General features: G+C 34.6%; 1 long non-coding RNA gene across 1 annotated transcript in view; it reads right to left on the minus strand.

Moving 5' to 3' along the window:
- Positions 1 to 10,639, minus strand: part of LOC149557957 (uncharacterized) — a 133,802-nt gene extending 123,163 nt beyond the window's left edge. The window contains exons 1-3 of the long non-coding RNA XR_016352426.1: positions 10,030 to 10,639; positions 9,633 to 9,887; positions 1,094 to 1,182 (exon numbers count right to left, since the gene is read on the minus strand). This is a non-coding gene — a long non-coding RNA (uncharacterized LOC149557957). The remainder of the gene's footprint in view (positions 1 to 1,093; positions 1,183 to 9,632; positions 9,888 to 10,029) is intronic.
- Between the last annotated feature and the right edge of the window lie 15,796 nt (positions 10,640 to 26,435).

Genomic DNA, 26,435 nt, shown 5'->3' on the forward strand with positions numbered 1-26,435 from the left:
TTTTCCCAAAAAAAGATGCTTTGTAAACTTCAAATCATAGTATATTGCAGTCTGTTTTGGGGCATCCTACTCATCTGCAATAGTTTGGAGGCTTCACTGATTTTTCCTCAAAATCGTGACAGTTCTCAAAGTGTATCTCTGTCTCCAAGGTAAGATATTATTCAACACCGAGTTGGACATTTGATGGATGACTTATAGTTAGAGGTTTTGTAGATTCTGAACAGGTATGTGGCAGAGTCAATGGCAGGCTCCTGTGTCTATTTACAAACCATTCTGAAGAAGGGGACAACCTTGTCTATTTTTTTGGCTACTCATGGTCATTGACAATCTGCAGATCTTGGAAGAGTCTTAGTAGCAGCAGAATGTTAGGAAGGAATTGTAACTACAATACATGTATTCTCTTCTGCCGAGTAGTTGATAGAATGACTACTAAGGGAGGGTATTAGATTATTTTTAATATCCTAGGTTCTTGCTAAATTTAACTCATTCTTCTAGAACCTTAGTGAATGGTCATTTCCGCTTAATTATTATTTTTCATATTCTAGTCTATTTTTAGACATTGTCTTTATTAGTTTCCTTATTCTAGTCTATTTCAATTAAAGCTAATTTTAGCATTTGTAAACTCCATTCATTTCAGTGTATTGTTAATACAATTAATTCCTCTTTTTTAGGTCCAAAGTTTACAAAAACAAAGTATAATTGCAGGGGTTATTTGTTTGCTTAAGCACACTGATTTTAGTTACAACAACTTAGTCATAAAGTACAGTAGTATGACCTATCAAGCTACTGAAAGATTTGACTGAATGTTAGTTTATATTTCTTTTCTCTGGAAATGGTCTATGTAGCAGTTGCAGTCACTTTAAAAATGTCTAGTAATTCGCTGCAAATCAGTATTGTACTGTAGTAAATTGTTTATTGATATAATAATGAAATGTCATCTTACCACCCCTGCCCCCCTTCCCCCAACTCAACATGCCATGTATACTAAATATCAACATTAAGATATAAAAACTGAATCAAGGAACCCAAAAAATGCATGGAAAAAAATTATAGATAACAAAGTTCTCTACACACGTTGATTTATGCTAAATACCTTTTGTTACATTCTTCAAACAAGGAGGCCTATGTTTTTTCTGTAACTTCCTCAGCTTCTAGATCTTTCTGCCAAGCTTCAATGCTTGCCTACATTAGCAAAAATCAAAATTTAGTTTAATATAAGCTCTGGGTAACATTCCAATTTCACGATCACTTAAATGTAGTAAAAATAAATTTCAAAGATTATCAAATCAAATTTCTGCCATGTATCCAATCCATACACTACCCAACTATAAAGTAAGTAATGATAAAAATGAGCTAACTGTAGACGAATAACAATAAATTTTGTGAGGCTCTGTTTTGACATTTTTTCTTGGACAGAGAAGCATGATATGCTAGACTCAGCTATGGTCATTCGAAGCTCTTCTTCCTTGTTCTACATCTTGTCCTTTGATCAAGCATTAGATAGTGAAATTACTATATATAACCTATACCAATAAAAGTTTGAAGCTACACAAACAACTTAGAAACACAATGAAAATGGAAATTCTGTAAATCCTTAGGATAATTATTTCTTTACACTTGTAATGCCTCCTTTTTGAAATGAAATTTCACAATAAATAATAATAAAATATAAAAAAAATACATTAACAAATAAAATAATTATAATATATAAAAAAAGTTTAATGGATGCTCCAAAGGCATGAAATAAAGAGATGACTACTGAAGGATTAAGATATAAAGGAGAGATCATTCTATAGGAAGAGGACATTAAGGAAGTAATCAGTCAATTTGAAAAAAATGATTATACTCAAAAGCCAACAATCAAGGATGAATAGTTGTGACTCTTTCAAAGGACAAAATTAATGAAATGATGTGACTACTCCAAGAACAACATATAAAAGGGAGATCATTTCCTTGGGAGAGTTCATAAAGCAAGGAATAAATAAATCATAAATAGGGAAGGAAGGAAATCAAATTTGAAAATTTGTTATTCTCAAAAGCACAATGAAGGGTGCTGACTTGATACTTGCAAACTGTGGTGACAGCTTCGAGAAAAGGATATAAAAGGGCAAAACATTTTAATGAAAGAAATTAGAATCATCCGATAAGGAATCAATTCATAAAAGAAACAAGAAATGAATCAATTTCAGAAATCATCCAACAATCATCAATGGAGATTCATCAATTCAATTAACTATTTATACAAAATCAGAAATCCATTCAAGAATATATTCATTACTCAAATATCAATGATTTAGATTCATTCAAAAATCAACTCATTAATCCATTCGTCATTCAAATATCAATCACACAAACATTAATGAATTTGGCAATCAACTCAATATATCAGTTCAGAAATCATCTACAAGAAACTAAAACAAATCATATATCATCATTTCAAAATAGAAGTATAGAAACATACTTAGCAACACATATTCATCATTGTTGGTAAAGCCGGTAAATTCTACAATGAGAAAAGATGAATGTTTTTAAACGCAGAGAGAGCGTGGGCAATATATTTTTATACAGGTAAGGGTTCTTTTCTTTTCAGCAAGTGAATGTGTAGAGGGGTAAAGACAAAAGAGGACAGGTTTCGGCGGGTGAATGTGCAGAGGGCAGCTTTCGGTAGGTAAAGACAAAGGGTTCGACATTCAACAAACAACAGGGCAGAAAAGACAAGTTTCCGGGACCACATATAAGCACAGGAAAGAAGGCAAGTCGGGTCCACAGGGAGCAGCAGTAGAAGAAGCAAAATTTTATTATTATTTTATCAAATATCGAGAGTAGAGGTTAGACTCTGCAAACTATCTTTGCTTTCTTTTCTTTCCTATTGTATTTGTTTATGAACGGATTGGAACCCAAAAACTGCATTCATCTTTTCTCTCACAACAAAACAAGCATCACACATAAACACACAGCGAACACAAACACAGAGAGATTCTACACCTGGATTAACGATGCAAAATATTGTGAGGTTAAGAATAGGAGGCCCTACACCGAATATTCAAGATCAGGACAGGCAACAGTATGGGAACCTAAACTAGTATTTAAACACTATCAGGACGGCACAATGGTTGCTCTGCAGTCCTCAAATGCAATCACAACCAAGGGCTCTTGCAGATCGTCAATATATCTTGCCTAAAAAGCAGCAGGAGCATCACGACGTAAACACCAAATTCATTTTTGTCAATGAAAAACAATACCTAGGGATACTTAAACGGAGACAGATCCGAAAGAAGAAAAGACAACTGCAGAAGAAGAAACTTATCATGATTTTACCAAGGACTGCTAAAAACTTCCTAATAACCGACACAAAGGGTCAAGCAAAAGATGTTTCACCAATTCAAGAGGAATCTCAGGGGACAGGGATTCCTACAATAAAAGATGGAGCAAATAAAGGAACGTGCGAGAGGAGTTTTTTGCAAGAACCTTAGAGCCCCACCTCCTCTCCTTTACTTTGGTCTTCGGAAACATATGTAAATGACTTTATGGACATGAAAAGAAGGGTAGAAGACCTGGAGGAGAAAGGACAGCAGGATAGAGAAAGGTTACTGGAGGTCACAATAACCAGCTAGGAACTCGAAAGAGAAAATAAATGGCTGAAAGAGCAGGTCTTAAATCTTCAAGACGACATCGAGAGAGGGTAGCAAGAAATAATAACTATCAAAAAGGCTTTGAGCGAAGGAAAAGTGACAATAGAAAATAACTTGGATAAAATAAATAAATCAAATACCACCACAAAACTGGAGAAAGTTCAAGCAACATTAGCAGGCATGGTAATAAGAGAAAATGAATTAAAAGAACAAATAAAGGAAGCAAAATCATGGGCACACATGGTCAAGGAACCATCAATGCAACAGAAGGAAGTCATTCAAAAACAAGTCAGGAGACAAATCAGAGAGGAGAAGGAAATACAAGAAAGGGTTGTAAACATCATTATCAAAGGCTTAAAAGATTATGGGGAATGTGAGAAAACAGAGATTTTGACACATGACTTCCTTAGGGACAAACTAAAGTGGACAGGTAAAATCCGGCAAGCAAAAAGAATTGGGAGAAGTATGGGAATGGGGAAAAATAAACTTGTGAGAGTAACTTTCAGCAGCATAGAAGATAAGAGTGCAATCTTGATGAACAAGGGGTTACTCAAAGACACCAAAATATATTTAGACGAGGATTTAACCATCAACCAGCAAGAGGAAAGGAGGAAAGAATGGGAGAAAGTAAAATCAGCAAGGGCTGCCAACAAATGGGCTTGGATGAAAAACGGTAAAGCGCAAATTGCCAACAAATCAGCGAATTAGAAATAGGAACTTAAGGCCCCATGAGAGTATCTAAACATGGTGAGTTGGAATTGTAGAGGATATCCATGGAGAAGAGATCCGGGTTGGGGCCCATAGCTGAGGGACAAGACATTATTTGTCTCATAGAAACACACGAACATGATGGATGTAGGATTCCAAATTTCAAAGGGTACAATAAAATCTCCATGTGGAATGAAGAAACAAAGACAGGTAAAGGTCATGGAGGGATTACTATCTTGATAAAAGATACATGGAACAAAATCATAAAATTGGAGAAAGAGGATCCAAATAAACAATTTATATGGCTGAAGATTGAAGATGATGAGGAGATCACATGGTTGGCAGTGTGCTATTTTGCACCAAAAAGCTCTAAATTCTACAAAAAGAGACATCTAAACAACGAAGATCCATTTGCAGCTTTAAAGAAAGATGTGCTTTCCTTTAATCAAACTGGTAACACAATCCTTCTAGGAGATTTTAATGCTAGGACAGCAAGTAACCAAGCTATCCAATTGGGCAATGATCTAACAGAGGACAGTAACCCCTTGTGGCTAAAAGAAGATGGTGACAATATCAGCAAACGGACTTCACAAGATGCAAAAGGTGGTGTGTCTCACTTTGGGGCTGAACTCTTAGGACTATGCAGCCTACACGGGCTAGTTATATGTAATGGTATGGAGATGTAGCCTAAATCAAAGAAATTTACTTGCAAAATGCATAACAAACAAAGTGTGGTATATTATCAAATATGCTCGCAATCAACCATCACCAAAGTAGTTGATCTCAAAATTAAACAATGTCCCATAGAACTAAATTCAGACCATATGCCTCTTTATATTAAATAAAATATGCAAGTGAAAAGATTGAAAAGTGATCAAGTTCTAAATGTAAGCACAAAAGGACATAAAGAGGACAAGATTCTTATAAACAATGATAATAAAAAGATATTTTGCACCACTCTTGAACAACAGCTCCAAATACATTATGACATCACGAATATCAAGGAAAACAACGATAAGAAAAGTCACATCAGCTGCAGTTCTCTAATCCCACTAATTAAGGAAGCACTAAAGGGTTGCAAGAGAACAAGGATAAAGAAGAGCATCTCGAACACTTTCCCGACTAATCCATGGTATGATGAAGAATGCAAGGCCGCAAAAAGAAAATGTAAAGGGAAAAAGGAAAACAAAACAATCATAAGAGAGTTCAAGCAACTGATCAAGTCCAAAAAAGAAAAATATGTGATTAATCGAAGGAAGGAGCTAATCATGTTAGGAAAGCACAATCCTAAAGATTTTTGGAGAAAGTTACAACAAGCTAGGAAACAGGTTGAAAATAAAATTACGGATTCTCAATGGTTGACTCTTTATGAGAGATCGGAGGACGGGGTTTCACTTCCCACAACCACCAATTCAGATGAACTTTTTTCCAATGAAGACATTACTCTAGGGATAAAGAGATTAGCAAGTGGAAAAGCTCAAGATATTGATGGGCTGCAAGCTGAATTTCTAAAGTGGGGGACAGATCTATTGACTCCACATATCAGGAACATTTTTAACATGGTCACGCAAGGCTGCTTTCCCACGGAGTGGACCACCAGTGTTGTTATTCTTCTCCATAAGAGCGGGGATGTCAACAACCCCTCCAACTACCGCACCATCATGATAAACCCACTACTAAGCAAACTCTACGGGAGTATGGTAGAACAAAGAATCAGTAGATGGGCGAAAAAAGAAGGGAAAAGAGCCATGGGACAGGCGAGTTGCAAACCAAAACACTCCACCATTGATCACTGCATTACCCTAAGGTTCCTCATAGAAAAAACGTGGGATAAACAAGGGGACGAGGCGTTTTGCTGCTTTGTTGACTTTAAGAAGGCTTTCGACACTTTCCCTAGGGATAAGTTATGGAATAGGATGGAAGAATTAGAGGTCCCAACAGAATATAAAGCTGCTGTTTATAAGCTTTACAAACAGGTTAAAGCGAAAATTAGAACCAAAGAGGGCATGTCAGAATGCTTTGGCAGTGACATAGGGGTCAAACAGGGATGCCCGTTGTCACCTACATTGTTCGGCCTCTATATTGACAAGTTAGAAGAGTGGCTGAACAAAACCAATGGAGAGGGAATTCAACTGGTTGATTATGTGATCAGATTGCTTTTATATGCCGATGACCTCATTCTCATTGCTTAAAAAGCACAAAGGCTAAGAGAACCTTTGAAGAACTTAGAAACCTTTTGCACGGAGGTAGGGATGGAGGTCAACACTTCTAAGACCAAGATCATGGTCTTCTCCTTGAGGAAGAGAAAACAACAATGCACTTTCATATTCAATGATAAAACACTAGAAATTGTAGAAGAATACAAATACTTGGGGATAGATTTTCATTACCGGCTCAATTGGGAAACATGCAGATCAAAAAGGATACAAGGGGGATGGAAGGCATCTTATCTTCTTCAAAACAGGTCTAGGACAGCAGAGTTATGGGACTGGAAGACTAAGAAAACCCTCTTTGGGTCGCTGGTGATACCAGTTATTTTATATGGCAGCGAGGTATGGGGGAGCAGTGTATCAAATCATGAGTGGCGACAAATTGAAAGGATTCAGAAACACTTCATTATAACTAATCTCAGAATCAAATCCATAGTCCCATATGAGATTATTCTAGCGGAGGCGGGCATGTTCCCGATGGAGGCCTCGGCAATTGTTAGATTGTTGAGCTATCTAAAAAAGGTGAATAAAATGGATGCACATCGCTGGCCTAGTAGGGTGGTTGACGGAGAACTAACTGATCGGAAGAAGACATGGAAGAAACAAAACAATAAATGGTTCAATAAGTGGAACATTGACTACCAAGAATGCTTGGAAAACAATTCTGAAATAAAAAAGTGGGTGGCAGGAAAATTCAGATCTGTCATGTGGGCAAATCAGTTAGGTAGAAAAAAAGCCTATTATGTTAAAGAATTTAACCCCACATGCGAACATGACAACAAAGAATATTTAGGAGCAGAGATCAAAGGAAAGGCAAGAATACTAATCGCTCAATTGAGATCTCGTTCCCATCGTTTGAGATGTGAAACTGGTAGATGGAAGGTCCCTAAGGAAGAATGGGAGGACAGAATTTGTAGATTTTGCAACAAGGGTGTTGTGGAAACAGAGTGGCACTATCTAAACGATTGTACGGCATACGAAGACATTCGCAGCCAACATAAAGAAACGTTAAAAGTAAACAGCATAAAAGACCTTTTTGAAGGACCAAGACTCCTCAAGGGGGCCATTTTACTTATGCAAATTCACAACAAAAGAGACAAGCTAGAGAAATCACATCAGACTGACTAGGAGTTCTATGCGGGTCCCTTAGGCTTATGGCCTCGTGGAAGTCATTAAAAATCTTTCATTTATTCATTCATATAACTTCAGAAATTCATTCAAGAATTATTCTTAAGAGCATTTGAATAATGCATTCAAATATTATTCAAGGGACTGATTGTCAATCTATCAAGAAATATTATTGAGCAGAGAGGGTTCAGCCCCATTGGATGGGCTAAAATTGGGAAGGAAAGGATCTCTTCCTACTCTTTGGCAAGCTAGGGATGGGGTCCTTGGTATTGTAACTGAATGGGGTCCGGGCTCATGGAGTGAGCTAGGGTTTGGAGGAATGAAGTTTTTTCCTACACTTGACAAACTAGAGACATGGTCCTTGGTTTTATCAATGCTGAGTTACAAATGAGGTTCTTTAGCTCAACACATTTGTAAAATACCATGTGGTAAACGAACAAAGCCTTCAAAGAAGAGCTTCATGTTCAAACATCTAAGGCATATTATAGTGCATTACAAACAACACTTCCACTAACTCATCATAGAAGGCATATAACAATGAACCAAGACAATGACAATTCGAGTGGAAAAACTTCTTTTCGAACTAAATACAACAATAATTCAAGTTAGACCACATTCATGGGATATCTTCATCAATTCCAATTTTTAAAGATGATCAATGATCAAATGGGGCTATCCTTTATCAGAAACATGGAAAATGAAGTTTGATTGTGCATCTTAAAGAAATTTTGATTCCTTAGGACCTAGTTGCACCCATTTGGGGCACTAATGGAAAATTGATCAAACCAAGCTCAATGAAACTCTTCCCAAGAACTAATAACAAACTGAGGAGGAAGAATTACTACTAGGTTTGTATTTGTTCAAACCATGTCATTCAAACAAAATGATAGGCAATTCACTTGTAATAACCCTCTACCTCGAGAAGAGATAGTCTTCAAATTGGAAAATCTTAAATATCTTAAAATAAGTATTGGTGCTTGTTGATCCACCAACCGAATATCCCATCTCCTATTCTTATAATGAGAGAGATAAGCTTGTGGACTACTTATAAAGTCATGGGGTAGACGAGCCAAAAACCATCATTTCCAGTGATTGGCTATCGAACTAGAAATGGATTGAAATTGTTTGAAGCAAGCCTTGCTCCACATAGAAGACTGGCAATACATCTAATGACAAGTTTGATGACATTACATCCCAACATCTCACAAGTATCACTTCCAAACATGTGATTATGTTTCAATCAACTCTACAATTGATATGGGTTCTTGGCTTTCTTATCTAACCTTCATGAAGGTTTTGGTGTTAGATGGTAGAGTTTGCCACATGGCCTTACATAAGAAAATCACTTGAGCCAGGTTGAGGAAGGTCTTTTTCTCTCAAAGCAAAATGTGATGAGGGCCATTAAAGAAATAATAAAATAAGATTTCTTAGAGGATGTTAGGCACCACTGGATACACTCTAAGATTTCCTTGTAACCAATATTTTCACTATCACCAAAGATAATGAATTCGCTAAAGCTCTCTGTCATTTTTACATATGGAAATAGTTCACAGTGAGTTTTCAAAAGCTATGGATAAAACAAACCCTGCCAATCTTTCTTCCCTACCTAGGACTACTTATGAGTTTTGAGGTTTGTTCTCTATTCAAAGAAGTGTCATGGTTGTCTCAGCTCAAATGGAAGCCATGATAAAAGAATTGGCAACCATCCAACACTTCCCTCACAATGATTGTGGCTCGGAAGCATATCACTAGATAGTTGAGGTGGGAAATCGCAATTAGCTTGTCTCTACTCTAGCAATGACACGACAATAAACCCAGATAGTAGAGAGAATTCGAAGGAGAATGATTATTTTAAAACAAAAATATTCACAGCATCATGGCTTTGATGAAACGTTATAACATACTGAAAATTGAATCCCCACTCAAAATGGAAAAAATCAAGACAGACACGTACCATCCCAAATAAGCATGAGACTAATCACCAACATTGTTGAGTTTTGCAGCACCTGACCTGATCGATCCATTCTATGTGAGTGCGCTGCATTCTCTTTAAAGACTTCCATAAAAGAAAGATGGTCTAAACCCAAAGGAAAACGCGAATGGAAGATCTGGAGAGTCGACGGAATTTCCACGGAAAGAAATTCCAGTAGAAACACTTAAAACCCCAACGAGCAGCTCTTCGGCGATTGATGGCATACTGCTTGGAAGCCTTCCGCGTACCAAAGGAAATGGTCATGAGAAGCCAAAACATAGCAGCAAAACACATATGCACCTGTTAAAAATTTCTCATCGGGGCCATCAATGAATACATGGTTTCAAAAAAAGCAAAGAAAAGCAAAGAAAAAGAGTACCAGTCACAGCTATGTCAAAATACATCTGCCTGCAACATAGCCGAAACATATCCGTCACCAGGGTTCTCTAGCACGGCTTATTTATCCTACTGAGAGATAGATCACATCTACAAATTTGCACAAGAGCAAAAGAGTCGTGTATATTGTTATTTTTGTGACACCGAATCCTCCCATACGAGTGGAATTCACATGGGCCTCGCTTTCAGAAGATTAAGGTCGAATGAGAAAAATTAAATCAAGCCCAGTCAATAATCAAAGGAATGTGACATTTGCTTCCTTGGACTTCGCTAATTTTGAAAGACCCAATTCCAATTCTGGAGAAGTTAATTGTCAATTTGGAGGGCTCGAATTTGCAGAGGTTAAATCTAACCAATGTGACATTTGCTCCCCTGGACTCGTTAATTTTGAAAGACTCAGTTCCAATTCTGCAGAAGTTAATTGTCAATTTGGAGGGCTCGAATTTGCAGCAGTTAATTCTTCTTCGATCGTAGGCTAATGAAATCCAAACATTTGCTTCAATTCCGCAAATGAAACCCAAACATCAATAAACAATAATATGAAATGAAACCCGGGTTCTGCTCTTGAAAACCCCAAATTCGAATTCGGACAGCCTACTTTGAAGCGCAAGTGCAAATCTCATTCGCACGTGCAAGATAGCCGTTTGAAAAGATGTTTTAAAAATTACACGTTCAATGTAGCTGTTTAGTTGGATATTGTAATATATAGCAATGGCACTTTGGTGGGGAAGAGGTATCTCAAAGATTTAAGGAACGTTTTTAGAATATATATAGAGAGAGAGGAGGGGTGGTTTTTTCTTATATTGAATTATATAGCAATTTCTAAGTATAAATATTTGTACAATTATCTTCAACTTAGCACATACATAGAATTAAGTTAGAATTGGTATACAATGCTTTAAATCTAATAACATATTTATACAATCACAAGTTCAATTAGAAAATAAAGCACACAAAAAGAGTATATGATTATAATTAGGTGCACCTTAATGACTATTTATTATAGTAGAACATAAGATATAAAAGAGATAAAAGAGTAAGGGAGTGGAAGGACCTCTTGGAAGCTCTACAATTTGTCTATTACCTTCATTTGAATAATGTCTACAATGATGTGTGGTAGTGTAGTATTGTTATTAACTATGATCTGACCAAACCATGATTACTTTATGTGTGGTTGTCCTTTATTTAAACGCCTACAACTTATTTATTGTGTTTTGTAGCTTTTCATTTGTCATTTGTCATTTTTTGATATATTAACCATTAAAGACATGGAAAATGATTTTTGCACTTTTAATAAACACATTGCCTAATTTTTGTGAACCCCATCAGGTAGAAGGCAAGTAGGTGGATGAATATCAAACACTCATACTATTAAGGATTGAAGAAGTGACATGGGCTTAGCCTCTATTACTAGAAATGTGACATTTAGATTGTGTTTCGTGTTTCAGCTACATAAACAAGTTTCTCATTGTGAAATGACTATTTCTATGTGGTTCAATCGTTACACAAGTCTCATAAGGAATTTCTTCTCTTTTTTATAATATTAGTAATGTAAATATCTATCTTACAATTTCCATTAATTTGTGCACTTTCCAAATATTATGTTACATAACATAGCAAGGCTCATGTTTATCTCCATAAATTTCTAGACTTTTTGAAACTTTTTTAATGTAACATTACTAATGTCAATGTTTGACTCTAATTAATTGTCAATCTTAGATAACTAGATTAAATTGAAAGTCACTTTTTAATATAATAATTTGTTGGCATCATTTATATGAATTTTTTAAAATGTGTGATTCAATTATTGAATTTAATGTAAATTATTTTATTTTAAAAAGTTAACTTTGAATAGGTTTTTTATTTTATTTTTCTTTCAAATCCTAATTATATAAAATAATTTTATATTTATACAATATCATGCAGGTCTATGCAACTTCTGGATATTGTGTTTCTCAGCATATTGTCATTACAATTTCAATTTTTGTTTCTCATTTCTAGTAACATTAGTCTTAGCACAATGAGATGAATATGGGAGATTTTGCATGGGCTCATGGGCCACTGAGTATGGTGATATTGTAGTATATATGAAATATTATTTGGTCACGTGAAATTTAAATGAAGGTTGTTGGTAATTATCTTTCAATTGCAGATTATTTGGTGCAGGTCTAAAATTAATGGGAATAGAGGAGGGTGTGGCATTGATAAAATTGCCAGGGAAAAGAATGTTAGAAATTTGTTCAATGCTCTCCTTGGGATTTGTGACAAGGGCTTAACCACCTCCTATGTACTATAAATTGAGTGGTTGTATCGAGGATTGACAGATCAGACTTTTGGTGCAATGACAACCCCACTCTAACAAGTGGTATCAAAGCTTGGTCACAAGTTCAAATCCTCAGACCCTCGGGTAATGCTAAGGGGAAGATTGCTATAAAAAAAAATAGCGCTCCCCTTGGGATTCGTGAAAAGGGCTTAACTACCTCCTGTGTACTATAAATTGAGTGGTTGTATCGAGCATTGATAGATCAATCTTTTGGTGCAACGACAACCCCACTCTAGCAAAGAATTCCTTCTATAGTCCACCTCTTGGCACAACCATGTGTACATGCATGGAGCTATATTTGTCCTCCCTTGATATACTTTAGTGATGGCGGTGATGTTCTCTTCCAATCTTAGAATGTATGTTACCTAGTACTAGGGTGTTGGGTTGAGATTGAACTTCATCCTACTTTAAGTAGTTGAATTTCATCCCGATTTAAGTAGTAACTTCTTTTGTGCCTATTCGAAGGATCTTGTTCTAAACCAATCAAGTAGTAGTTGCTCCTATGCTTATTCATTTCTAGTTTTCTTTTCCTCCTCAAGGTAATATAAAATCATAAAAAAACATTGATGATCAATAAATTATATGATTGATGCAACAAAGACAATGTTGTAGAAGGATATCAAGCAAAAGAGGTTTTGTATTTTCATTCATTCTTGTTTTTATTTTTGAAACATTTAATTCATGAAGTGGGCAACATTAATGGTTTAGTAATAATTTTCAAGATAATAACCAATGTAGAACTCAAACACTAACATTGTAGAACATATCCAAGTAGCTAGAAGTGTTAATCTTATTCTTGTTTATATTTGGATGCTAAAAAATTAAATAGCACAAAAAATAGGGGCTAATACGTACCTAGAATATTTTTATCCTATGACTATAGGTTAGGTGAGAAATGAATGGGAATGAAACGAAGCAACCGAGATTGGAACTTGCAAACTAACTAGAATTTTTTTTTTAATTGTGTTAGGGATGAGCCTAGTGTTAAAGCCTTATAGAATCCAAAAGTTAATGGAATTGTATTGCACAATCCCCTCAGATGCCACCATTTCTCAATAAAAAAAAACCACAACCACCCTTGTACAACCCCCAATACTAAAAAGAATGCATATGTACAACCACCCATATGGACAATCAACTTAAAATTTTGGATGCAAAACCCTAGCATTTACAAACATTAATAAAATGAACAATATTAATCTCAAATTGGAGATTCCTCACCTAGAAACAACCATATCATCATGATAGTGTAATTGTAGGCAACTAAATATAATCCAAAAGAGGTGATTTATGTGTTTTTTTCTAGTAAAACATTGACATGATGTAAGGTCTAAAGGAAGTTCATAGAGGTACAGAAGGTCTACTAAATATGGAAGCTCTCTCTCTCTCTCTCTCTCTCTCTCTCTCTCTCTCTCTCTCTCTCTCTCTCTCTCTCTCTATTAATCACTTGCTATTTTCAATGCTTCTCCAACTCTAACTCATTGCAAAATGATTGTGGTAAGTAAAATTGAGAGATACAAGTAAGAAAATCCTTCATACATACTAATATTTTGCGTGATGTGTCTACGTAAAAGTTATACTAGATGAATGTACAACTTACTTTTATGTTCTATTACTATTGCAGTGATTGATATATAAGTGTATTGTTTTTAGAACCATATTAATTATCAAACTAAATCATAAGTAAATACAAGAAGCCATTTTTTTATTTAATAAAATTGTTATCTTTAAAATATATGACTAATTGTAGGAAATGTTGCAATATAAGCAATTATAACTTCATTTTACATGAATATTTCAAAGTAACAAATATAAGAAACTTATTATTTACAAACAATCAATGTCACTTAAATATAATGAGTATAATAGATTTTTAGACCTTCAGTTCATTAAAATAGGGTCTAATAGGTCCTAGAGCCTCCAATCATAGGTGCTAGATATCTAAACTTTTTGAAATTTTTTTAATGTAACATTTCTAATGTTAATGGTCGACCCTAATTAAATGTTCATCTTAGATAGCTAAATTAAATTGAAAGTCACTTTTTAAGATAATAAGTTGTTGAAAACTTATGAGCATCATTTATATGATGTATTTTTTTTATGTGTGATTATAATTATTGATTTAATGTAGATTATTTTATAAATAAAAACTAACTTTAAATAGGTATTTAAAGTTTTTAAATTTTTTATATTTATCCTAATTTTATAAAATAATTTTATGTTTATAAATTATCATGTGCGTATGCAACTTCTAGGTACTTGATTTCTCATCATATCATCATTACACTTTTATTTCTAGTAACATTGGTCTTAGCACAAAGGGATGAACATTGGAGATTTTACATGGGCTCATCGGCCAGTGAGTATGGTGGAGATTGTAGTATCAATAAAATATTCTTTGGTCACATGAAATTTAAATGAAGTTTGTTAAGTAGTTGTCTTTCAATCGCAAATTATTTGGTGTAGGTGTAAAATTAATGGGAATAAAGCCAGGTGTGGCATCAATAAAATTGCCAAAGAAAAGAATTATTTCTCTAGTCCCTCTCTTGGTGCAACCATATGTATGCATCAAGCTATAGTTGTCCTCCCTCGATATACATTAGTGGTGGCGATGATGTTCTCTTCCAATCCTAGAATGTATGTTACCTAGTACTAGAGTGGTGGGTTAAGGTTGAACTTCATCTTGCTTTAAGTAGTTGAATTTCATCCCGATTTAAGTAGTAATTTCTTTTGTGCCTACCCAAAGGATTGTGTTCTAAACCAATCAAGTAGTAGTTTCTCCTATGCCTATTTATTTCTAATTTTCTTTTCCTCCTCAAGGTAATATAAAATCATACAAAAACATTGATGTTCAATCAATTTTATGATTGATACCAAAAAGAAAATGCTCTAGAAGGATATCAAGCGAAAGAGATTTTGTATTTTCATGCATTCTTGTTTTTTTTTGAAACTTTTAATTCATGAAGTGGGCAACATTTATTGGTTTAGTAATAATTCTTAGGATAATAACCAATGTAGACTTCAAACACTAACATTGTAGAACCTATCCAAGTAGTTGGAAGTGTTAATCTTATTCTTGTTTATTGTTGGATACTAACAAAGTAAATAGCACAACCAATAGGGTCTAATATATGCTTAGAATATTGTTATCCTACAACTATAGGTCAGGGAGAAATGAATGGGAATGAAATGAAGCAATCGAGATTGGAACTTGCAAATTGCCTAGAAAATTTAAGAGAAATTTGTGCTACAGATGAGGCTAGTGTTAAATGCCTTATAGAATCGAAAAATCAATGGAATACTATTGCATAGTCCCCTCAAATGCCACCATTTATCAATATATATATAAGCCACAACCACCCTTGTACAACCCCCAATACTTAAAAAATACACATATGTATAACCACCCATCTTTACAATCATCTTAAAATTTTGGATGCAAAAACCCAAACTTTTACATATATTAATAAAAATAAACAATATTAATCTGAAAATGGAGATTCCTCTGCTAGAAACAACCATATCATCATGATGGTGTAATTGTAGACAACTAAATACAATCTAAAATAGGTGATTTTTGTGCTTTTTCTAGTAAAACATTGACATGATGTAAGGTGTAAAGGAAGTTCATAGAGATATAGAAGGTCTACTAAATATGGAATCTCTCTCTCTCTCTCTCTCTCTCTCTCTCTCTCTCTCTCTCTCTCTCTCTCTCTCTCTCTCTCTCTCTCTCTCTCTCTCTCTCTGTATATATATATATATATATATAACTTGCTATTTTTAGTGCTTCTCCAATGCTAACCCATTGTGGAATGATTGTGGTAAGTAAAATTGAAAGATACAAGTAAGAAAACCCTTCATAGATGCTAATATTTTGTGTCGTATGTCTATGTAGAGCTTATAATAGATAAATGTACCATTTACTTTTATGTTTTATTACTATTGTATTGATTGATAGATAATTGTATTGTTTTAGGAACTACATTAATTATCAGACTCAATGATAAGTAAACACAAGTGGCCATTTTAATTTTATTCAATAAATTGTTATCTTTAAAATATATGACTAATTACAAGAAATGTTCCAATATAAGTAATTGTCACTTCATTTTACATTAATATTACAAAGAAAACAAATATAAAAAACTTATTATTTACAAGTGATCAATGTCACTCAAATATAACAAGTATTATAGACATTCAGACCTTCAACTCATCAAAATAGGTTCTAATAGGTCCTAGAGTCTCCAATCATAGGTGCTAAATTTTTATGATGATAAAGTTATCACCCAATTTAGTGGGAGTTTGAGATGAAATCATGCTTATAGTAAAGTATATTAAATACAGAAGGATGATCTCATCGAGGTCAAGGTGTGTGTGGAGAGAGAGGGGGTGGGGATCACTAACCTAGTAAGTGACTACCTTGCTATGGACAACATTAAAGAAAAAACACCATAAATAATATAATTGAAAGGTATAGAAACCTTGCATTTGTATTATTTTTACATGCTTTCTCATTTTAAGGTTATTTTCTAAATTGGGGATTGACCAAAGCGAGCCCCTTTTCCAAAAGCATCCACTTCGCATTTGTGCCAGAGTAGATCTACAAGTTTTAAGACCAATAACTTCAAATTTTGGAACTAAGGTTTCAATTTTATATCATAACTATGGTCTTAGAATTTGGTGAAAAATAAGTTGAGGTCAATCTTGACCTCAAGCTAGGTCTAACCTGAAACTTAAGTTGAACTAGACCTTAAGCATACATGGACCCTCATGTTGGAAACTATAATTAGAACAATTGTTATGTTGTCATTGATGTCAAGTATATTGATAAGACAATTTGATAATTGATCTAAATGTTATATCTATTTTATTAATGAAGAGGATTTTAGAAGTTGTTCATAACAAAATCATCTAGAGGAAAGGTTGAGTTATGAAGAGGAAACTACAAAAGAGAAAATTGTTGAAATTCACTAAAGCTTTACCTAAGGATGCTTATTAATATCTTAGAGGTAAACTAGGGGTGATTCCCTTAAACAAAGATACGTAACCAAAGATGGTGTTGTGCATCAAATGTGTTGATTAGACTATCCTACACATAGATGCAAATAGTTATACTTTTGGAGCTTCCTAAGGTAGTAGTGAAGAACAAGGGAAATATAACAGATCAATCATATGAAGATGATAGAAGAAGAATTTCTTCTGGTTTCACAATGCATGCCCTATTTCGCCTAGCAATGGAGATCCCCCACTTAACTTTTTTAGCTTTTTGTATCCCTGGGTTGGGGTCCAAGTCTTTTTTAGGGTTTTTTCCTAATGTCTTTGACCAATCTGGGCCCCAGCCTGAAAATCCAGATTCTAAAAAGCATAATTTTGAGGGAGGAAGTCATTTTTGGTGCACAAGGATGTGCACTAATGAACCTCACCAAGTGTGCTAGTGTGCTTAGTTGTTTAAGCACAAAGCACTTCTTAGAAGTGTGCATCAATGTAGTTGTGCACCTCCAAGAGGTGCACTAAGCCCTGGGTCTATAAAACTAGGACTCTACCCCTCTAAGCCTCCATCAAATGTAGGTGCACAACTCCTCACTTCATTTTTCTCTCTAAGCCTCCATCAAACATAGGTGCACATCTCCTCAAGTGTGCTACTACACCTAGTCTCCCCTCTACAACCTACATAACAACATTAAAACACCCAAAAGAAGTTGTGCAGCTATATAAATTCTTTTTTTACATTAATCTTATATATATATATATATATATATAAGATTAATGTAAAAAAAGAAGGTATATAGTTGCATCCCATTACAAAGAGCCAGCATCCCTAAGAGGTGCGCTAAATGCGCACCCTTTTGTGCTTACATATGTTGCAAGAGTGTGCTTATGAGGTGTGCTAGGTGCACAACTCTATTTTAAGAGTTTGCGTAAAGAACAAAAGTGCATCTAGCGCACCTCTAAGGTGCACCAGGTGTTCTCTATTTTTGCCTTCTAGGGTTAGAAATGAGGTTTTTAGATTTTTTTAATAGTTTTTAAGAGTCGGGGATTCTGGGTTGTATTTTTGTCATCATTAGGTTTTATATTATTGATTTTTCTTCACCTTCAGACTAATGGATCTTGATTTTGTACAGATTCAATGGCTTCTTTATCATCCTCCCTCACTACAAAACTGGTCCCGAAACCAGTGATTTTCAAGTTTGAAGGTGTTTAGGCAAGGTCATGCTTCCAAGATGATTATTCAGAGATCTGAGACACTAAACTTGGTCATATTGACTAGAACACATTCTTAGTGTTGTGTAACAAGCCTATAGAGAGGTCCCCATTGATGTCTATTCTTATCTGATCAGGACTAGTCAACACAACATCACACCCAATATCAGTACAATCCTTAGAGTTGATCATGGCACTCGTGAAAAACTATATCTCTAAGGAAAGGGTCATGAAGAGTATAACTAGAGATATCATGCTAGATCTCTGACCTAAGAACATAGAAAATGTGTTCCATCTTCCAAGGGCATATTAGTTTATCAGATTAACCTATCACTAGGTTGAAATATGGTACAGAGAACATGTAGAGGAAGCATTTGAAATCATCCAATTCTCATACCTCATCAAGAAAACTCCTCTCAGATGTAAAGTAGGCAAAGTGGACATGACAAGGGGATATATGAAAGAGGATATCAAATATTCTATAATACTCTTGAGTAGAGTCATGGGGTTACTAACATCAAGACTCTTGAACATATGGATGGTGCATTTGATTAAGACCATCAAAACAACAAAGATGCCAATTGATTGGGCTTCAATTCTTAGTGAGAACTTGGATGAGCAGTTGGTGACAGTTAAGAACAACAATAAGTTCTACATGACATCCTATTTAGTGTACTTATTAGTTTCAAGGGCAATGAACTATCTAGGACTGTTTAAAAAGGACAACATATAAGATGCAAACGCATGGCCGTATATAGTATATCCTTAGTTGGTGAAGAAAAAACTTCTAGAGCACAGTAAGGAATATAGGATAATGAATTATGCTTTTATTTTTGTGATTATTTGGTTCATTGAAGGGTATTATGCGAAAAGGATATCAAATGAGGTAGCAAAAAATATTTTAGAAGTCAGTGCCTATTACATCCAATTTTAGACATTCACTTATTTGAGGGTAGTGGGAATGACTATCAATCCCAAGAAGCTCCCTAGGTATGCAAGTGATAGACTTATATTGCTGGAGATCACTAGAAAACTCTTATTTGCATATGACAAACTAAGGAAGAAACACAAGATAACCTAGGTGTGGCCCATTACTATAGGACCATTTAGTGTGGTCCAAAGATGGGATATTTCATCTTTTGAGCCTAAGTGGGATCAATATCACTTGGAGGAATATAACTCTCCTCGTCCTTATTTTGATAACATTGGAAGAGAGCAGTATTTAGCAGGCAAAATATTCCAACATGAAGATGTAATTGAGGACCATTGGATGAACACGGTAGATGACTACGATATTCATATAAGGGATTATTATAGGATGAATCTCTATTTGGAAAGCACTGCTTTGAAGATAAAGGTTACTTTAAAGGAATTACAACAAGATGTTGAGGATGTCCTTGATCCATTGTATAATAGAGACAAGATTTTTTATTGACCCATTATAAATGCAGAGATTGATAAGGAAGAAAACTTAGATATTAATCATAGGGCTAGGAACATCATCAAATTGACCAAGAATTGGATTAAAAAACCTTTCAAATTGGATCCAATTCCTCAAGCAATAGTTTTCCATGCTATAGCTCACCCAACAAGAGGTAGAGGAGCCAAGGTAATAGTGCCCACTTTTACAGCTCAATCTCTAGTGAGGTCAGAAATAATGCACCAACTTGATAGAGAAGTTGGATATTATAGGCCTCGAAAGGGTAAAGGCAAGAGGAAGAGAACTTCTCCCCAAAAAATCTGAGCCAGAAGAACTAGCTTAAGCACCACCACAACAAGGGGAAGAAAATGTACAAGAGTCAGAGGATGCAGAAGCAATGTAGACCTAGGATAATGCTCAAGTGCTACCACCAGATCAAGGGCAAGGAGGAGTTGAAACAAAAGTACAATTTTTGTCTCCTACTCAACAAGAGATATCGACTCCTAAAAGAAGAAAGATCAAAACTCTAGACAAGAGGAGATCAATATCACTTGGAGGAATATAACTCTCCTCGTCCTTATTTTGATAACATTGGAAGAGTGCAGTATTTAGCAAGCAAAATATTCCAACATGAAGATGTAATTGAGGACCATTGGATGAACACAGTAGATGACTATGATATTCATATAAGGGATTATCATAGGATGACTCTCTATTTTGCAAGCACTTCTTTGAAGATAAAGGTTACTTTAAAGGAATTACAACAAGATGTTGAGGATGTCCTTGATCTATTGTATAGTAGAGACAAGATTTTTTATTAACCCATTATAAATGCAGCGATTGATAAGGAAGAAAACTTAGATATTAATCATAGGGCTAGGAACATCATCAAATTGACCAAGAATTGGATTAAAAAACCTTTCAAATTGGATCCAATTCCTCAAGCAATAGTTTTCCATGCTATAGCTCGCCCAACAAGAGGTAGAGGAGTGAAGGTAATAGTGCCCACTTTTACAGCTTAATCTCTAGTGAGGTCGAAAATAATGCACCAACTTGATAGAGAAGTTGGATATTATAGGCCTCAAAAGGGTAAAGGCAAGAGGAAGAGAACTTCTCCCCAAAAAGTTGAGCCAGAAGAACTAGCTTAAGCACCACCACAACAAGGGGAAGAAAATGTACAAGGGTTAGAGGATGCAAAAGCTATGTAGACCTAAGATAATCCTCAAGTGCCACCACCAGATCAAGGGCAAGGAGGAGTTGAAACAAAAGTACAAATTTTGTCTCCTACTCAACAAGAGATATCGACTCCTAAAAGAAGAAAGATCAAAACTCTTATCAAGAGGAGACAAAAGGTGATCATAAGAGTTATTCTTTTTCCATTAGTACTGGAGGTTATCCTAGAAGAAGAGAAAGAAGAGGATGATGAAGATGAAGAGGATAACCTTCCTTTGAGTTGGAGGACCCATCTTGCTACAGAAATAGAGTTAGAATAGAGGAGAAGCTCCATCATTACACCACCATCCATTTTTGAGCAGCCTATTCAGTCTACCACTTCACAGGTTGAGTTGCAATAATGGATTGATTAGTAGGAGGGTGAAGGGGCTGATGTCTTTCAAATATCATATTTTGACTTTACGCTAGTTGACACTGAATTGGTGGGAGATAAGATAATAGATATTCCAACTAATCAACCTCAATAGGAGGATTGGAGTCAGTTTCCATCTTAGCCACAAGGACCCAAAGTAGCTCCACCATCACCAAATCAAGCTACATTTTGCATGGATAAAGGTTCAGCTACTCCTCTTCCTCTGAGCAATGAAGAAGAAGTCCAAGCGATACAGGAGGAAGAGCCACAATAAATACCCATTGATGAAGTGTCAGAGGAAGGGAAAATATGTGAATAACCTAAATAGACTTCTCAAGACATAGAGGTGAGAACCATGTACTCTATAGATATAGAGAATTCCAATGTGGATCTCTCGCAAAAGGAGAAGACTCCAGAGAGAAGTGATAAGGGGAAGAGAATAGTAGAATAAACTCCTTCTTCTTGAGAAGGTAAATTCCTAATGGAACATATTCTAAGATGGTTAAGGAAAGAGGTGATTAGAAACAAAAGGTAATGGTAAGAAACTAAGGAGGGAATAAGAGAATTGATTAAAGTTCTAAGGAAACCTAAGTCACCTCCAAAAGATGCAGGAGCATTGGCTTTTATAATGAGTTATCATAATCAAGATTTATTTTCTCATGTTACTATCCCTCCTCCACATGCAAATATGGAGGAATTGACTCTAAAAAATTATCAAATCAGGGAGGTTGTGCTTGGGAAACCTACATTGGACAATGCTAAGTTAATGGTGACAACAGGAATCAAAGAAGTGTTTAGGAACTTAGAATAGGATGACACAAAATTGATAACACTTTGGAAATAGGATTAGATCCTAAAAGGATATTTGAACTAAGTTTTTGGTCCCTTAGATCCCAAAAATCTTGAGGGGACTTTAAATGCAACACTGGAGAAGAGGGATAAGGAGACTGTGCAATTAGATCCATTTTTGAAAGCTTGTCAGCAATGGCAAAAAAGTTTTGAAGAAAAAGGTGTGCAAATTATATAGGAAAATCTTAAACTGCTACACCATATGAAAAATAATGTAGATAAGCTAGTGGCCATTTTGAACTAGGATTTTGGATCAATGGAAAAAGTACATACCTAGGGAAAAGACCTACAAGCACTATAGTCAATCAAGGGTCAAAGGTATTTGATGTTAATTGAGGTATATACAGTAGACGAGTTAGATAAAATTGATGATTGGATAGAGAATATTGTGGATGGCAATAAAGTAATGGAAACATTACATGCAGATATTCATAAGGTCAAGGATCAAACCGAAGAGAAAATTTTGGAGACAGAGAAACATTACAGTGATGCGTGTTTAGATATTTTTGAAGATGATTCAAGGGACAAATTGATGACTATAGAAGCATTTTTTGGATAGTTTTGGAAGAATTTTGAAGAAGCTTCTAATGATGATGATATTAAAGAAGAATTTAGGACTAAAGAGGCATTACTATACTTGGATGTGAAACTGGGAGACTTTATAGAAACTTGCATCAAGGTAGGCAATTCTAGGTAGAAAGTGAAGGACAAATACAAAGCTTTAGATTTTCCAAATGCAACCCAAGTCACTAAGATTATTGAGAAATTTAAGAGCAAATACCTAGACATAGCTTTGGTATAAGGGGGAACAAAACCCATAAGCTAGAATTTCAATTTTGACACTTGGTGAAATTTTGCATTTTTGAACCTACTTTTGAGGTGCCTAGGTGCACTAGGTGCGCCAATTGCGCTACTTCCAAGGTGCACTTTTTCAGAGATGCACCAATTTTTTTTGAAGAAGTTAGAGGTGTTCTGATAGTTAATTTCCAGTTCTAAATTTAGAGCTTTCCATGCATCAGAAATGCATTCTGACAATAGTTTAACTCCCATAGACACCTAGTAAAGATGGAGCTTCTATTTTTGGCACTTCCAGACACTCCTAAATCATCTAATGGATTTATTCTTATTTTCTCTCACTTTCTTTGTTTTAAGACATGTAAAGACTCATGCATCCATTAATGATATAAATATGGATGAAGTCCTACTAAGCACCAGTTAGAGAGTTAGTTTGTACATAAATAGATTTTTTTATTAATTTAGAAGCATATGTTTGCATGAAGATTTCTCTCACTTTCAAAACAAATTGAGGAGAAGATTTCTTATAAGTTTAGGAATGTAATATTTATTCCAAACCATTATTTTGATGCAATAATATATGTTATTGATGCTTGCATTTGGAGTATAGTGATTATTGCCTAAGTGTGTTATATTTTGTGAATGAATGTTCATGGAATGTAATTGAGCCAATAGTTTTGTTGTATTATTTTGATTGTGCAATCTTTTAGTTCTAGTGTTTTTTATAGTTCTACACATTCTACTAATGTACTTAGTTTGAGAAGAGATCACATTATTGTTCCTGCATAGCTTTTTGTCTCGCATGAGTGCACTTTCTATGGCCTTGCAATTTGATGAAAAGTGAAACATCTTATGGTTATTAAATTCCCATCGATGATTGCATCAGTGGAATTAAGGAAGCATTGCTCCTATTTTCATTGATTACCTACAGATATTTTCAAAGGCTTAATTCACAAATGTGTTTTTTTCGTAGCTTATGTCCTTAAGCATTTACTTTTCAAGTCATTTGCTTAAATTTCTTGTTACCCTATCTTCATTATTTTCTTTACTAACCCTTCGTTAAATTAGGAATTCATATAGCTATATTGTTAGATTGCATTCATTAAAAAACATAAAAAATACAAAAATGTATTTCTTTTTGTGTGGTTATTCTTTTGATATAGCAAGAAGTTTCAAAATCTTATCCATATTGGTCAGAACTAGCAAAGGCCTCCTTGTGAACAAATACATTTATCTTCAACTAAGCAGATTCCAGTAGGTCACAAGATTGCCTAGATTCTTGAAGTTGATCCTAGATTAGTTTTTCAAGAGAGGAGTTTGAAAGGTCCAATCGTTAAGCATTGTGCAAAATAATAGCTCAATAGAATTCATAACTAACATAAAAGTATCTATATGATCAAGATGTATGAGAAAGAGATAGTGTCTTTGGCATTGTTGTCAAAGAGGGAAAGAATATCCAAGAAGAAAAAAGGAAAAGTATTAAGAGATGAGAAAGAATATAAAGAGAGAGATATGTATCCAAGAGGGAGAGAATATCTATGAAATCTAGAAGGCAAGATTATCAAAAGGAGATAATGAAAGTTGAAGAGACATGCTAAGTAAGAGAGAGTGATTACTTAGATGGAGTTCATAAGATTTACTTGAGATGTTGCTAGATAAAAAGATGGATTAGAATGAAACTAAGGATATTAATGAAGATTTGATACATTGAGCATGTTACTAAAAGACTGTACAAAGTTTTGGATTATATGGTAACTTGATGTATTCCTGACATATTTTAAGAGGTGTTGTCATCAATTCTAGAGAGGGAGATTGTTGGAAAATACAATTGGAACAATTTTGTTATATTGCCATTGATGTCAAATCTATTGATAATATAGTTTACTAACCAATCTAAATGTCATATCTATTTGATTAAAGAAGAGGGTTTGAGAAGTTGTTCATGTTAAGTACCAAAATTTGCACCCAGTACTAAACTAAAAAAGTTCAGTAATTCTGACTTAACATGGGAATCAATTCTTTGTGGAACATGCAATTGAATTGAGAACTCTGGATTCTAGGCTAGCTCCTATTAGGTATTCAGTGAGATTTCCTTTATCCTAATCTAGACTTGCAGGGAAAAAGGAAAGAAATTACTAGAGATAAACCTAAACCTATAGCCTAAACTAAAAGATGGGTGATACACCAAAAGTGACGATGAAAACTCGAACACACTTGATAGAGGAGGATTATACAGCTACTTGGAGTACATGCAAAACACATCTTTTTATGAAGATATGCATAAATAATTTGTAATAAGGTTTGAAAAGTAAATCAGCAAAAGGAGAAATACAGATGCCTCTCTTTGACCAATTTTACCCTTAAAAAACATGAATTACAGCCTGCAGGTAGACTTACTTTCCTACAACCAAGTGCTAAAATGAGACAAACTAACAAGGAATAATAAAAACTCACAAATTACTTCATCAAATCATTCTGAGACTACATACATAATTGTAGAAAGAAAGAAGGTTCAAAATTTACACCAAAATAACATAAACACAAATGATGTCACCTATATTGAACTTCCAAACTGAATTAAAAAATTCTACAAAACAAAGTTAAGAACTTAGAAAATAGTCACAAGAACTTCTTTGCATAATTAGAATGGCCCCCAATGAGTTCTAAAAACTCATTAAATACAAACCTAGCCCCTTGGGTCAAATGCAGAAAGATAGCATAAAAAAGAGGACTTAAAGACTCATGAAATTAAGTCCTATCCCTGAGAAAGTCCCAATATCTCATAATGAACCCCATGACTCACTCAAAATGGCCCTAAAAATGCTCTACCAATTAATAAAGGCTATTTAACTACTAGGGTGAAGTCAAAGTGGACCCTAAAAGCTCTATATTCCCTCCATATGTTTCCCAACTGATTCTCACTTAAAGACCATGACATATGAGATTCGATGACTCACCTCCTTTTGCATTAAAAATAGGAAAAAATATTCAATGACTAATAATTCAACATTTAAATATGTATCCTTTACAATAGTACCTATGCAAAAGAAAATAATTAAAACAATATCCCCCTTATTTTTGCATTTTAAAACAAGAAAATAATATTAGATGATTTATATTTATCATTTTAATATTATTTCTTTACAACAATAAACTATGCAAAAATAAAGCAAAACTCCTCTCAGAAAAACTCCTAAGGCAAAAACATAACCC

Source organism: Cupressus sempervirens, chromosome 5 (assembly GCF_028749045.1).
Source record: "Cupressus sempervirens isolate cs-2001-9-10 chromosome 5, ASM2874904v1, whole genome shotgun sequence".
Classification (NCBI taxonomy): domain Eukaryota; kingdom Viridiplantae; phylum Streptophyta; class Pinopsida; order Cupressales; family Cupressaceae; genus Cupressus; species Cupressus sempervirens.